The sequence below is a fragment of the Monodon monoceros genome, unplaced genomic scaffold (genome assembly GCF_005190385.1).
Source record: "Monodon monoceros isolate NGI ecotype Baffin Bay Population unplaced genomic scaffold, NGI_Narwhal_1 Super_Scaffold_2, whole genome shotgun sequence".
Lineage (NCBI taxonomy): Eukaryota > Metazoa > Chordata > Mammalia > Artiodactyla > Monodontidae > Monodon > Monodon monoceros.
In genome coordinates this window covers 37,158,831-37,174,442 of record NW_021703776.1, presented here as the reverse complement: position 1 = coordinate 37,174,442, position 15,612 = coordinate 37,158,831, and the positions used below count along the sequence as shown (strand labels likewise).

Sequence of the window (15,612 nt, the reverse complement as noted above, 5' to 3'; positions counted from 1 at the left end):
AATCCAATTGCCATTAGTAACAGAGATGACCACATCCACACATTTACACACCAATGGCCACCAACATCTTATGAGCAAATTTTCAATACAAAATTTCTCTCACTGAAAACTACTAAAATGTTTTCTTTACTCTTCTTCTACACTGCCAATAACACTTTATTACAAATTACATTTGGTCTGGCCTGATTCTATTCCAAAACCTCTCAAAAAAACAGTGAGAGTTGCCTGGACACTTACGTATGCTTGGCCCAGTGCTATAATATATATGTTTGGTTTTTTTTGTGTTCCTAAGATAGTCTGAACGCAATCATTGACATTTTTCCTACATGAATATACACTCTCAACTCATAAATTCTAACATGAAAGTATCCAGTGAGATTGTTGCTTAATATGTAGTATTAATATTGCCTTTTCTCCCATAAATCGCCAGCAGTTCAATCATCAATTAGTTACCAATTAATCTCTATTAAAGATGAATCCACTGATGAATAGTCCTGCTTCCCACATATTCAAAACTCTGCGGTTGGCAGCTTAATTGTGTAATGTATGGCTGCAGCCAAACAGGCCCAGATGGTTCACAGGACAGATGTGAGACTCCCTATACTTCACTTTTCCTTGCATTTGCTCTTCGCTAATGCCAAGATGAATATTTTATCCTCATTTTCTTCCCCCAAAGTTAAAAATCTTCTCTAATACACTCTTCTGTTTGTCAGCTACCTGACTTGCAATTCTGGAATTCATACCAGGGACTATAAAGGACCAAATCTTTTGAGAGGCTTTAAAAGTTAATAATTCTTTGTCATTAATTGCCACTGTCTGATTCTATTAAGTTTTCATACTTTCCCCCTGGAAAATCTAGCCTAATTCCTGGCATGTTCCCCACCCGTTCCCAGAAAAATGTTCTCCTCCCTATTCCTCAAGAGGCCTGGAAGAATCTCCCTGGTTGACCTTACATTTTTGAATATGCTTTCATTGTTTGCCTTCCCACTTCCAAAATTCTATTATTTTTTACGTTCACACTCATCATTATGTTGTGATTTACTTCGTTTTAATTCTGCATTTATAATTCAACAATTTAGCATCTTTCATTTTGCTTTTATTTTGGTAAGTGCCCAAATCCCACATTACACATTATGTTTAATTAACCATTATTTTAAGGTACACTTTGGCCTTTTCAAAACCATGAATGTATTTTATTTTAGTAAACATGTGGTTGAGTAAAGCAAGCATTTATCCAAGAAACCTTTTAGCAAGGTAATGCTCCTTACATTTTAATTTCAGATATTTTTCGACTTTTACAGCTATACTTTTAACTGAATTTAGCTTTGTGTGGTATTTGAATTCTCATTATCTCTTTCTCTACTTGAGAAGGTTCCCATCCTTGATGACTCTTTCAATAGCCGAAGAGTCAGAAAGTTTGTCTTTTTGTCTAGAAGCACTGTTCAAGTGGACTTTCTAACAGATTGAAATGTTCTATATCTGCACTGTTCAATACATTAGCCAATTAGCCACACGTGGCTAGTGAGTATTTGGAATGTGTTTACTGATACAAAGGAACTGGTTTTTAAATTTAATTAACTTTAATTAATTAAAATTTAAATAGTCATATATGGCTAGCGGCTACCATACTACACAGCATAGGAGAGTATTATGATTATTGGTGATAAACAGAGATATACAAATGGCCATTTCTAGGAAATGTGTAATGTTTTATTGAGCGACTGTGTCTAACATTGCTCTCCATGGGCAGAAAAGGGTAAGATTTAGAATACAGCATCCCTGCCGCTCAGAGCTTTTTAACCTAGAAACAAGAGTAGTTCTCTGTCTTGGCTATACATTAGAATCACTTGAGAGCTTTTTAAAAGTATCAGTGTTCAGATGAAATAACAAGAAATCTGAGATTTGTTTCAAAGTAATTGGGACAAGGTAAGGGAGGAATGGAATGATAAATGAGTTAAGATTTGCCACGTGTTGATCTATATTGAACATGATGGGCACCTGAGGGTTCATTATACTATTATCTCTATTCTTTTAATGATATAATTTTCCATTATAAAATTTTAAAAATTCAAGCTCTGCTCTAGATTAACTTAATCATACTCTATGAGGCACGAGAATTTTTTAAGAGTGCCCAGATCATTCCAATGTAACATCAGTGTTGAGAGTTACTGGTCTGAATAAAGTAATCTCATGATACCATGTTAATGAAAAGGTCCAGAAGCATGGAAAATCTGAAAGTTATTTTTCTTTATGAGCTGAAGGAATTGTTAAAATAGAATCAGTATCAGAGTCATGGATAACAGAGTTTTTAAAAAATTGTCAAAATGTTTTGCAATATGGGTTAATTTTACCTCTTTTACAAAAATAAATGCTAACTTACTTGCGTAAGTAGACTTACTGCAAACTTTCTTTTCATGAGACAGTTCGTGTGTGATGTGTGACTAAGCTCAAAGCCACAAGTGAGATGATTTTTTTTTAGCCTGTCCACTTCTCACGGTCATTGCTCTCTCCTTACTAGCCAGACCACCTCATGTGTGGTCACTTGTCAGTGTCTTGGATCCACATTCTCTAATCACATACCATTGTTTGAATCTGGTTAACCAGTCATACTTAAAGCAGAATGATACAGGCTGAGGCATCATGGATTGAATCAGCATCACTATATCAAGGCACTCAGAAAAGGGATTTTTCATTTCTTTTTTAAAATTCAGCATACTTGAAAATTTTGAAAATTATCTTCTTTTTCAAATCACCATTTGTGCCACTATCCAACACTACAATACTGATTGATCAATACTCCATATTTTCCCCAAATGCCTGATAATTTCAAGTTTAATTTAATTTTTTGGCTTTGTTAGACAGACATTTTAAGGACTATGATTACTTGGTTGTATGTAGTGTGCAAAAGCTCAACAATTCACAGCATAACTGCACAGAATTTTCATAGAATCTCGCCTCACCCCAAAATAATGGAATGAGACATTTCTATACATTAGTTAATGGGAAACTGGGCTTAACAATCACTAAATTGTTGAAAGTATATGCACCTTACCTTTTAAAATGTAGATGATTTTTGCTGATTTATAATAAAGTTTCTAATAAATGAGTATTTTTGTCTCGATTAATTCACAAATGGTAAATATATGCCATGTAATCAAAGGTATTTCACTTTAGAAAGCATCCATAAAAATCATTCAGAAACAAATACAGATAATTACTTAAAGACAATATTCATTAAACTCCCTTATGGATTGACCAACAATCTTCTGAATTTGCCCAACTACTAGAATCCTGGAACCAAGAGTCTCAGAAAACCCCCGATACAAACAATTCATTCAACATTAGTGAAGCATTTTCTATGCCACGAATGGGATTTACCAAGCACTTCTATGCACCTATCCTAATGCTGGATACCACATTAAAAGAAAAAGAAGATAGACTTTTTCTTTGGGAATACATGTAATTCAAATCAAAGACTAGAGACATGTGAAATAAAACAGCAAATTTAACTGTGTTGTTATGCAGAATACAGACATTAATGTGGTAAGAGAAATGCAGTCATTAGCTTAGGGTGGTATTGATCTGAGAAGGTGTCACAAGCTGTATATTAATGAAAATAATAAATACATATTGGAAAAAGATATTACAGGCTTCAGAATCAAAATACAAAATAAATCTGGCAGGCAGCATAGAGCTAAATACACACACACATACACACAAGAGTGCAATAGAGCTAGTGAAATCTGAATAAGATTAGTGGATTTTATCAATGTCAGTTCCTGGTTATACAACTGTATTACAATATTAACACTGGGGAAAACTAAGTAAAGGGTATCGAGATCCCTCTGTATTATTTCTTACAACTATATGTGATTATAAAATTTTCTCAAAATAATAAACTTTTTAAAAAGGGGTAGACACAAACAAGTTTATTGAGGAAATATTGGTTAAAAAAAAAAGCAAAATCAATATCAACAAAACTGGCCCAGCTGGTCAACAAAGCCTTTAATGACTGAGTTGGGATATTGTAGATGGAATCCCATTAATATATATCCCTAAATTTTTAGCAAAAGAAATTGGATAGTAAGTAATATGTAGCGTGTCTTGTCAAATGGAAGATGCAGGAAATCTTGTGTGAAAAAATCTTCAGTGCAATTATGACTATAAATATTTAGGTACCCACATTAGGAATTATCAGAACACAGTCTTAAAGTAACATTTCACATTGTACTCCAAAGACTAAATGAAAGATGACTTTGCCAGAAAAAAACTGCTCTAAATACATCTATCAGGTTATATATGTAATATGTATGAGATTATATTATATATTTAATTATATGTAATATATAACATATAATTAGATATAAATGATATTAAACAAAAAGTAATTGCACACAAGAAGTAGTACAAGTAAAACCTATATATAGGTTTATCTTGTGTATCATTGACGACCATTAGCCACTCCATGCATATGCATCAAAGCCTATAATTAAACATTCATATTGTCAGTGTAGAATACTTTCAGTTTAATGCAGAATTCCAAGAAGAGGAATGACAAAGTCGAAATATTACTATATGTTGAATGTAGGATTTAATTAGGGAAGAATGAGCAGAAGTAAAGATATCTGGAAGAGAGAGCTACATCAGAAATCCTGTAGAGAGAACAAAATTAAGTGCAAGAAACATGAAAGTAGGAATATGAAAAATAATATAAAATGATATGCAGTAGAATGGATTTGGCCTGAGCTGTGTAGGAAAAGGCGGCATGACTGACTTTGAATTTAAGTCTAGTGGAAAAGGAGTGGAAAATCATCAATTGAGACCATTAACATGAAGGGATTTTGGCTGTAAATTAAAATGAACTAGGTAGAAGAGGAATTATTTTTTACCACCTTGGAAACAGAGTTGTGTTTAGACAAGAGAGGAATAAAATTCTTGGAAGAACCAACTGTATATTTTATGTTTAATTCTGTTTTCGAGGGTCTAGTAAAAACTAAGGATCTGGAATTTCCATGAGAGGTCGGTGTTAGAGTGTTCCAGAGGTTATATGGTTCACTGTATTGGGGAGAAGCACATGGGCCTGGTGTTTACAGATGATGGCGAAGACGGGTGTCAGCAGAACAGGAAGAGAAACAAGGAAGGCACATCTGATTAGCAAAGGCAAAAAATGGTCAATCATTAACATTTTTTAGTATCTTCTGGGCAAAAAAAAGATTGTATTCAATTAAAAAATAAGATCAATAATTATTTTAAAATGGAGTTAAAGTTAAGACTTGAGACAAGGGAAAGTTGCTTGGTGTCTACTTATAGCTATTTATTACATTGCACACAAAATGCAAATATGTTTTAGGTAAAGCCCAATTAAATAAAATCTACTAGTATTGCATTAAACATTTTAAAACAGGAGACAGATTCTTCAGTTCACAAATGGCTACCCAAAATATGATTCCCTTTATATAAATACCTGTTACTTATAGATATCATATAGCAAAGTCCATCTGCACATTACCATATATTAAACTTTAAAATGCTATGGTTTATTGTACAAGGTGTCAAAAATATGCAGGCACAATGGTAACCCATAGCAAGAACTACGTCATCAGAAAACTGAAGCTAAGAAAGAATAACAGTGTTCATATTTATAAAACAAGAATGAAAAATGACCGAGGTCATCATAAACTCAGAGAGAGGGAGTTGACACCCAGGTAAAGCATTTTGCCAAATTTTTATTCACTCAAAAGCAGTAGCCAACATTTTAAATGAGCTGAAATTTACTTTCATTGGGAAGACTAAATACTTAAAGTTTCAAAATATGATATGAGATTTTCCTTTTAAGGGCACTAGGCTGAAGTTAAGATATGGAAGTTCAGTTGGTACTACTTGGCTGAGTGCACAGACATTACTCAACTTCTCTGGGTGCAGTCTCTCATCTAGAAAATACATTAATCGAACTGTGTGATGCCTTGGGTCTCTTCTAGTGTCTTGATAATTCTGATCCTAATCATCTGTTGAAACATTATCGATTATAAATCATTTAGAAAACTGACAAATCAAGCCTACCCTTGAAACTCAAGAGGAGCGAAATAGTTGATGAAGTTGGCTCTTCCTTGCCGCTTCTGTGTATTACTGAACATGCAATGTTTTGTTTTCTTCCTGTACCCCTGTCCCTACCACCTCTCAGCCCTCCCATTATCTAGCAGAGAAGTAATCGATAGTCCTTTAAAACTCTCTCATTTTAGGGATTAAATTGCTGTCAATCTAAGAGCTTTGAAAGTTAGCTCTTGACATTTAGAATTTTAATATAGTATTTGATTCTACTATTTATTCAAAAACAACTGCCACAGACCATCACATATAATAATATAAAATTTCTCTGAAATACATTTCTGAATTCGCCACATTAAACTGTGAGCATAGGAGAGGTGAGTAAGCTGAATAGAATGAAACTAGCTAATCACTCAGGACTTACAACTTGGGCGGGTTTTGTTCTCTATTGCCTCAACCTAAGCAATAATTCTCAGGAATTTATTAAATATAAATAAATACAAAAACAAATAAATAATCATTTTCTTTGAAAAAATAACTTATCACCATTATAAACATGTCTTTATGCATTTTATGTGAGATATAATACATTTTTAGTTTTTTGTAGCATTTGCATATTTACCATTCATGAGGGTGTCCAAATGGAACCATCAAAAATAACAAAGGGCTATAATATGTAAATTCTCTCAGCAATGAACTTTATAACAGAGCAGAACAACGTCAAGTCCAACTTCCTAGTTAGCAAAGGCAAGAGAGACCTGATATTTTATTTTCATATTTAAAACCCTTTGGTTTAAGTTCTGTTCCCTCTTGACTAAATACCCCTTTGTACATTCCTCTTGAAAACAGGTGTTTGATGGAGAAGTGGTAGGAGACATTTGAGAAAGGTTAGGAGATGTCCAAACAAAAAGGGTAAAGAATGGGAATCTTAAGGGTTATTAAGTGAAGGAAACTTGAGTCTCTTACACAGCTTGGTCTAAAACTCATCCTACATTTCAGGAAAATGGCATGAGACATAATTCTAGGGACAGTTGCAGATTATTTTAAATAGCAATCTCAGGCAAGCAACATTTCCTACAGTAATATTAGCAGTAAAATACAAATAAACAGGCAACATAAGACAGAGATTGTTTCCAGATGGTGTATACCCACAACATAATTGCACCTACATTGATAGAAGATAAAAATAACAACACTTACTGAGCCAGACATTGTTTTAAGTACTTTATGTTTACCGACTCACTTTAATTTTTAGGAAACTACACTACAGAGAAGTTAAATTATAGTTAGAAGAGACAGAAGGATCTGTTGTGTTCTCCCAGATCAACTCTTGACATTTCTCTGCTATGGCCTGCATTCCTTTAGGTTGACTTCTATGGATCTTATCTACCGAGACCTCTGCGATCTGCTTCTCTATATTCTGATTATATCTGGCCAGTGGCAGGCAACAGAAGGAGATGGGAAGGCATGAAGAGAGGCTACTGTGTGATATTTGAGATTAGCTGCAATCTTCCATCTGAAGTCCCAACTTTGCTGGAAGGCTTCTGTCCTGCTGCTCTTACTGGATTCCAGATTCGTGTAAAAGCTCCCTCTATTTTGTCAGGTTTACAGGCGCTAATGTTTTCCAATTGTGGGCAGGCCCTGAGTGATGCCCCATCCTGTTGCTTCCCGACACACTGCCCACCATTAAATAGTCACCATCAACCTCTCTTCAGTTATTGCTATGGGTGTGCCACCTATTTTCTTGCCTAATAGGATAAAGAAATAAGATAAATCCTTTGTGATCTATGAACTATTGACTAAAAATGCAAAAAAATTAAAAAATAGCATTGCTGTTTCTTCTTATTTTCCCAAACATCTGGGTATCCAAGAAAAAATGGGGTGCTCTACTTCTAGGAACAAAGAATAGTTCTGGAAGAAAAGGCCTCCACAAGTCCCTGAATTTTGAAGGTAAATGTTCAAAAGATAGTAATCCTGGAAATGTGTGTGGCAGCAGGCCCCTAAATTTGGGTGCCTAACCTCTGGTTTTCCTGTCATTTCAGTCTTTCTTAGTAGTTTACATGTAGATATTCTCTAGTTTAATGCATCCAGACCCATTTATACTACAAATAAGGAAAAAAAAAAACCCAAAGTAAATGTAGCCTGTAGTTGGGGAGGTTTTCATTGTTAAAGACGTTAAAAATACTGAAAACTCATTTTACTTTTGAAAATATTAAATAAGAGAGATATCACTTAAAAGTCAATGTATCCAGTTGGGAGTAAAGCTCTCTTTGGATGGTTCTTAAAATGTGAAAGCCATTGGCTAAATTACTGGCATCCTACAAAATCAAAGCTACTATTTATCAATTTAGTTCCCAGTAAGTTTTTGACGGCACAGTTCTATTTTCCTGAGCTGTGTATTTTAACTAACAAAATAAAATCAATCTTTTGTGAAATTTACTTGGTATTCATTGTTTATTTGATAAGAGCCATTGGCCATTTCATACATTTTTTTAAACTAATAAAAATACACCTCAGTTTAGTTTGCTAGTTTTTCAGGAGGCTAAGAATACTCATCCAAAAGTTTCCTGTGCAGTCTAGAAAGTTGTAAGAAGCCGCCTATACAGACACCGAATATATTTCACCACTACACTTGCAAATAACTATCATTTGCAAAAATAAGTTTTTATTTGGGTGTTATTTCTGGCAAAGCTTTAAGGCTATATTTTCAAAGAGCAAAACTCAAGGCCTTTAAAATTCTACTGGCATCCACCAACCCAAGCTGGACTCTCCTCTAGGTTTCCACAGAGCCTGAGAGAGAGATGACTTCATCTTAATCATTTTCTTGCCCACAGTCATGTAAGATAACTGGGATTTTTTTTTTCTTGCAGCATTATAAAATCTCTTGAAATGTGTGGAGAGAAAAACAAAAGAAAACAGAAACTGCAGGGAGTTGGCAGATTTGATTTTATGACTAGCACTGATTATCAGCTTCAGCCTGTTGGACTCTCCACACAGCCGTATATGCTTCAAACTTAATATTTTATTTTGTAACTAGAACACTTAACATCATATTATCATCTCTAATTGGATACTTTAGTTCAGATGATCTGTTACGAAGAAATTAAATTTGAAATTCTATTAGTGTATATATACATTTATATAAATAATTATTTTTTAATGTTTATTGTATTTTATTTTTTTAACATCTTTATTGTAGTATAATTGCTTTACAATGTTGTGTTAGTTTCTGCTGCATAACAGTGAATCAGCTATATGTATACAGTGTGCTTTAAGTGTAGCTGCCATGTCCTAGTTAATTCAGCACCTTCACTGTTTTTTTTATACCATTAACCTTTCTATTAAAATACAGTAGGGACTAAAAACTATAAAAAATAAACACCTTATGTTCACAATTTCAACCAATACAGTCTATCTAGCTTCAAGAAACATACCTATAACATCTTAGAAAGAAGGCTTATGAAAACAAACACTAGGATATTTAAATGTTGGCTTGGCCAAAAAATACGTTCGGGTTTTTCTGTAACATCTTACGGAAAAACCCGAACGAACTTTTTGCCAGCCCAATACATTTGAAACATTCTAATCGAATTGATTCTATGAAATTTTGAAGAGCAACGATTTCTGAATTTAAATCTTTAAACAAAACCCTAACATTTTCGCTACTACGAGTTATTGCCTACTAAACTTATATTTGCAATAAAACTAAAAACTCCAAGGATGTAAGAATTAAGTCACCAAAATACACAAATATTTTAGAACTATTAAACTTTTAAGGAAATGATAATTTTGAAAAGTAACATAGGTATAATATCAGATAAACTGAAGATTAAATTTATTAATTTTTAAATCTATATAGTATAGAGAGCAAAGTAATTATTTTTGAAAGAGTTTTCCCCATACAAACCCCTTCCAAAAATGTGTACTTATTAATACAGATTTCACCTGATTTTTCTTATTCGTATGCACATGGAAGAGATCAAAAAGCATATCATAAAATAATTTCAGAGCCCTATGAAAATCAATACTCCAAATTTGTACCAAAAAGTACCCAAAGTACCAAATTTGGTACCAAAAAAGTACCAAATCTGCAGGCAGTAACATGTTAAATTCAGAAATATTATATTGCTGTGGAAAATGTGACATTATAAATAAAGGTTTCATGGATAAGGGGACTTTAATTGTATATTTCAAATTCCAAATATAAAGGAATATTAATAATTGACCCAATCAATTCCAAATGAAGGTATATTTTTACCAAGTAATTCTCAGTTAATTTAGTAAGAAGTATTTCAAAAGGTTTTAAAAAGAAATATTACTCTGAAGTATGAAAAAACATCGGAAATTTATACAAATGGATTAATAGATATATTATTTATTACTTTGTATCATAAAATACTATCTAACACAATTCCTTAAAGGGAAAATAAATTCCTTACCTTTCTGTAATGTAAGTAGAAAATCATTAGAGAAAAGGGGATCCAAGTTAAGTTACTTCTGCCTCTACATAGGTAATGCAAATTGAAGCCTGGGATGTAAAATGACCTTTACTATTTTAAGTTTTACTTCACGAGAGTAATAAAATATTCTACAAGGTTTCCTCCAATTGAATTTTGAACCTCACTGATGACTATGATTTAGAAGTAGTGTGGAGAATGGGAGAGTGTTGTAACTCATTTTTCTTTATTGTGTTACTCCATCTCTACTTGGGGGTTTCAGTTTGATACAGCTATTCCAATAAATAATCATAAAGGTATCATAACAAAAATAGGCAAAATGTTAGTGTTTGATTTTCTTTATAAACTTTACAAAAAGCTTATTAGTGATAACTAAACCATATTAATGACTAAAACACATGAGAGAAATAAGTTGTGAGTGTTTTATCTTTTTTTTTAATGAAACCATTGAAATCAGTCACCAATACAATAATCCAGGAAATGTAATTTACCTGGCCACTCAATAATGAATCCTTCTTATTTTATGATTACAATCAAGTGGGAAAGAATTCTACTCCTGATAGTCTTACTTCCTGTGCTAATATATTTTCCTCACAAAATTTTTTATTATTATAAAAAACAACATGGCAAAAATACAAAAGAAATGAGAGCTAAATCATCCACAACTCTTAAGTCAACAAATACTAGTTAAGGAATTCCTGTGTGTATTTTATCTGCTAATATCTTTTCACCCTTATCATTTATCACTCGTAAATGTTTGTAATAATTATAGCAATTCTTGGGAAAAAAAACCTCACTCTTAAATTTTAAAAATAAATTACTGAAGTGAACACAGTCTAAAACTAAAATATATTATAACACAGCCTAAAACTAAAATATATTATTGTATTATATTGTTTATTTTCATTTGAAATGAAAATCTAAAAAGCCATCACATTTTTTGTGTGTTTCTGGCTGCCATTTTTAATACAGTAAATAATGAAATTTCCCAGCACATATATATTTTAATATAGTAAATGAATAAAACTGGCACCAGTACTAGGCTAAATACATGTAATAGGTTTATATGTGGGGATTTTTTTTAACATAAATCAGCTATTAATTCACACATAGGTTATTTCTTAAAAAAAAAAAGTTAATTCTTCTACTAAATATAGAATTAGTCTCTCAAGTTTCTCTGATTCTAAGGGGATGGGTTGTCCCTACTGTTATTTTATTTTTGTTTAAAATTAATTTCTTAAGACTGTTTAGGTCTTATAATAAAAATTATGTTATTATAAATTCCAACGCTGTGATGAAGGGTCTATGTTTTCAAACACAGACAAACAAAGTAATGTTTAAAATATGTTTTTCAGTTTATTAGTGGCGATCAGCTTACTGTGTGCCAACATAATGGTTTCCATTGATAATTACTGTAAAAAAGATTAAAATTTTAAATACTTGGTAAAGGCTTTTTAACCCAAATGAAAGTTTTAGCAGTGTCATGTATTACATTTGATGCTTTTCCTTTGCAAATCAACTATAAATAAAGATATTTACGGAGAAATGGAAACTATTTCAGTATTTATTTGCATTCTTCCTTCCATCCATTGCTGACTTTCCACAATAAAGCGCCTTGATTCTAAACGAGTTGCTGCTCTTGACTTTTCTGAGCGTAATCATTTGAGAACACTCATGTAGGTCAATGGTACTTAGCAGTTTTTTTATCTCAGGTCATCGTTTAAAAATGTTCACACCTAAAATTAATCTACCACTCCAAGAAAAAGACTGAAAATGGTACTTTTTAAATTCCATAGATTCGAGGCCCTTAATTTCTTCAGTACTGTCCTATAATCATCTATATCCAAAAGACTGTATTTTAAATTCTAAAGCAAATGCTAAAAAGTCATCATCCAGCAATACAGAGATGAATAATAAAGTAACTTTTTTTCTTTCAGAAAACATGACGATAGAAATATCAAGAAAAAAGTGTAATATAATTCTAGAGTTAGGGTAGGTATTACACTACTCGGTATTTTAATTTCTAGCATATTAACATAATACTTGTGTATCATTCTGCAGAGCCAGGCATACAGACAGACGTAATTTGACAACAGGTATTTTATGATCTTGTAGCTATAATAAAATGTTTACAATTTTACAAGAATCTGATTCAAAACCTTGTAAAATCACTACCCCCGAATCACTCCCTTCCTTTTTGATATAATTTTGATTTTTTATAAAATTAATTAATTTGAATATAAAATACTTACATATTTATACTGTATATTACCTGCATAAAAACTAAAGTTAGATTGATTAATCTATTTTGGTGATATTAACTGAAAGTAGGCAGTATTATACTTATTACTACACTGCTTGGTGAACAATCAAAAGTAACTGAAGCTAAGTAATTCACACTATTTATAGACATTTTTTCAGAATCACCTGTTTTCTATAGATTGTTTTAAGTACAGTTGTAAAGTTTTGACTTTTAAGAGTTGCTTTGAAGGCATGGCAGATGTTGGTTTTTCTAATAGTGCTGGAAAGCACAGCAGGTTCAAAGTTGCAAATATGCTTAACACATATAAAAAAATAGTGTGATTTTCTATTAAACTTCGTTGTTTTCAATTGTCAGTAAACTATAGTGGAAGCCTAAAGTCCATAAATATTTGCTTCTAGACCCTTAAACTTCTTGATTTGTATATGCGTGTGTTCATGTGTGTTTGGGAAGGGGAACACATGTAAATGCACACTGGAAAATGTTACATATTATAGTTTTAGCATCAGTACCATGGATAAATATTGGGGTTGTTTTCCAGGGCTTAAAATTCCATTAGAATTTCACACAGTCATACACACATACACATATTCATACAATCTGGGTATGAGATGCAACGATACAGAATTTTGGTTCCGACTTTGCCCTGGGTTTATGTATTACATTTACTCTCAACTAGAAATACACAGAAATTATAAATTGCCTAACAAAATATAAATGGTCTCTATAGTGCATGATGTGAGTTTTGTCTAATACAATTTTAAAATTTCAAGAGTGCCGAAGTTACTTTAATATAATTTTTTGGAAATACTGAAACATTAAAACTATGCTATAAGTAATGAGAGATATATGTGTTAACAATATACCAAAATTACACTGACTTTGTACTTTGCTTTAGTTTCTGCTAGCTCAAGATGCCCTTATAATAATATGAAATGAAATACCTGTGAACATAAATTATAGAAGACCAAATACAATATCATTCCAGGAAAAAGCTACCTTGAATTTAAATCTAGCTAAAGACCTAACAAATATTAATTAACTAAAATATTGAATTTGGCTAATTAAATTTTATTTTCAAAGAGTATACAGATATTTAACCAGAAACTATTGTTATATTTCTTTTTAGATAGCCAAGAGTTCTTTCAAAATATCCCGTCAAAGAAAATGTTCATTCTAACTCCCCAGTGATTCTACCCTTGGTGATGGCTAATTGTATTTCCCGCTCAAGATGTAATCTATTAATACTTTATGTAGCTGATGAAAACTTTTGTTTGTTTTTCCAGGCCTTTAATTGCCCGCTTCAACATGAAAAAATAAACGTATTTTGCTATATGGTTATTTCCCACCAAAGGAGGGTAGCACTGTTAATATAGCCAATATTCTTAAGAAAGTTGTTATTAAAATAATTGAAGGGAACCAGTTCTTAGATCCCACTTTCCTTATTTCTCCTCAACCAAAATAACATATGCCTATATGAAAATTCAATTTGCCCTATGAAACTTAGGTGCATTGGTTCAGTTGAGGCAGCATATGAAACAATCCATCACATAGGTTTGTCACTGCAGAAAGTAAAATGAACAGTAAGAGCTTCTGGTAAATGCTAAAGTGCCGCTGACCCAACTGACCTCGGATCCTCTTATCCCAGAAAAGTTATATTGATATCAAATGCTAACTCTATAAAATGATCTCATTCTAAAATTGACTTTTTTTTTTTCTAATGAAGATGGAAACCTTGCTATGATTAACCTTTTAACTCTCTGTCTGAAGGGTGTTTCACTTATGGTTAGTAAAAACCATTAAAATGAGTGATACTGCTGGCAACTTTCTTGGATATTAACTAATTTGTGATGGGGCATTAGAAGTTCACCCGACTTTGGAATGTAAAAGTCAGATTTTAAGTCTGTGATAGAAGAATCCATCCCATACTAACGCTTAAGAATAACTGATACCGTTACTGCAAAAGAACATGAAATATGCGGCTCATTCATTGTCATTCATGTGGGATCTTACCTAAAGCATTACAAAGGATAGACATTTTTCAGTCTTTCAAACCAATATCTGGAATTATCTTCCAGGACTGTTAAACCAATTCCGCAAAGAAAGAAAATATGTAAATATTATATTAAACAAATGACAGCTTACGAAAAGACGGAACGCAGGCTGCACTATAGCTGCAGAAGAAAACTCACAACCTCCTTAATTATAAAGCATCTTTTAACAATTTCATAAGGATACAGATAGGTCAGGGCTTTGATGAGTTGCCTGCAAAACTTCAGTTTCTCTGGACTGCTAAAATTTAGTTGGCAGCCTCTGCCTTCAGGCATCCGCATTCAGTAAGGTTCCCCTTTATGCGTGGCGGCTCAAGTTATCCCCACGTAGGTCTGTGCCTCCTGCGCACACCCTCCAGTACCAGCGCTACCCGGGTTGCTGTTTGTTTCCCAGTACTTGTTTCCGATAATACTCACCTGGAGGAGAATTTTACTTTCCACTTTAAAAACTTAGATTTTCTTTTTGGTTAGCATCACATAAATACAACTACTATTAAGAATCGTCTTTCTTCAAGGGTCTGAGCATGTATTTAGTTAAAATTCTCTGACATTCCTTAAAATCCTCTGAATTCCTAGACTGTCTTCTTCCCCAAGAAAGGGAAATTTTTACCATTTGGAATAGGGTGCTATTTAAAGAACTCTGAAATCAGAATTTAAAAAAAAAAACAACGAAAACTTTTTTCTCATATGCTCTGCCAAGTTCCATTGCAAGTTCCAACTATTGTGCAATAATTTGGAAATCCAGTTAACGATGGGAAAAATCTAGCCACTCAGTCGGGAACTTGCAATGGAAAAGTCA

At 32.7% G+C, this 15,612-nt stretch overlaps 1 protein-coding gene across 1 annotated transcript in view; it reads right to left on the bottom strand.

Annotated features, from left to right (window-relative positions):
- MEOX2 (mesenchyme homeobox 2) overlaps nt 1-15,612 on the bottom strand; it is a 64,800-nt gene that overhangs the window by 48,031 nt on the left and 1,157 nt on the right. The window lies entirely within an intron of this gene.